This window comes from Chrysochloris asiatica, unplaced genomic scaffold (assembly GCF_000296735.1).
Source record: "Chrysochloris asiatica unplaced genomic scaffold, ChrAsi1.0 scaffold00003, whole genome shotgun sequence".
NCBI classification, from domain to species: Eukaryota; Metazoa; Chordata; class Mammalia; order Afrosoricida; family Chrysochloridae; genus Chrysochloris; species Chrysochloris asiatica.
Window position 1 is genome coordinate 36,802,151 of NW_006408521.1, and position 1,504 is coordinate 36,803,654.

The window sequence follows — 1,504 nt, forward strand, 5'->3', positions numbered from 1 at the left end:
TTGATCTTCCTATTGTTTATTTCTAGTTTTATAACATTGTGATCTGAGAAAATGTTAGTAGTGTTCTGATGTTTCAAAATTTATTGAGGTTTGCTTTGTGGACTTATATATGGTCTATTCTGTGGAGTGTTGAATGTGCACTAGAAAGAAAGTATATTGTGCTGTTGTTGTGTTGAGTGCACTTTATATGTCTATGAGGCCAAGTTGGTTGATGGTGTTATTTAGTTCTGTCCCTTTGCAGAGTGTTTTTCTAGTTGTTCTGTCCTTTACAGAAAGTGATATATTTTAAATCTTCTAATATTATTGTAAGGAGTCCTGGTAGCACAGTGGGTTGTAAGTTGGGTTGTAACTGCAAGGTTCGAATCTACCAGCCATTATATGAGAGAAAGATGAAGCTTTCTGCTCTGGTAAAGATTTACAGTTTTGAAAACCCTATACAGAGCTCTATGAATTAGAACCAACTCCACAACAAACAACCACAGCCTTTATTGTAGAGGTATCTATTTTTCTTTAAGTGTATTTGCACTTGATTTATGTATTTTGAGGCTCTTTTATTATGAGCATGGCTACTTCTTATGGTTATGTCCTCATGTTCAATTGATCCCTGTTGTTGTTAAGTGCCGTCCAGTTTATTCTGACACATAGTTACCCTGGATAGGGTTTCCAAGAAATAGCTGATGGGTTTGAACCATTGACTTTGTGGTGAACAGTCCAGTGCTTATCCTACAGTACCACACCAGGATTCTTTTAAACATGATATAATATCTTTGTCTCTTATGCATGTTTGCCTTAAAGTCTTTTTTATCAAAAATTAATATTGCCCTTGTACTCATTTTATATTACTGTTAGCTTGACATATATATTTTTTCCCTCCTTTGAGTTTTAGTCTAATTTGTGTGAGTCTGTGTTGTGTGTAAGTTGTGTATCTTGTAGACAGCATATTGAACGATCCTATGTTCTTATCCATTCTGCTGTTGTCTGCCTGTTGACTGGTGCATTTAGTCTATGTGTATCTATTGTAACTGTATGAATAGGTATGAATTTATTTTTTGTCCTTCTAGTGTATGATTTTTTGTGGTTATGCTGGTGTTTTTGTTCCACATAAGTTTTGTACTGACTTCATTTTGTTTGTGCATTTTCTTGTTATTTTCTTCATTATTGTTGCCATGTTTACTAACTATATTTTTCTTCTTTTGTGTTTTTATGTGAAGTGCATTAATTTTCTTTGTGGTTATTCTGAAATTTATCAATTTCTTCCCCAGTGTAAAACAACAGTCTGTTTATCTTGAAATCTACTTGTATTCCTTGCCATTCTATGGCTTCACTATTTCCTCTTTCTGCTTTGTAGTTGTTCATTATCATTTGATATATCTAGGCCTGATTTTTAATCTCTTAGATTTGTTTTACTTTGAATACTTCTAAATCTGGATTGAAGTCTGAGTGGTTTGTCGTGTATATTAATCTCAGGTTATTGGTGGTTGTCATTCGAATAATTACCTTTAGC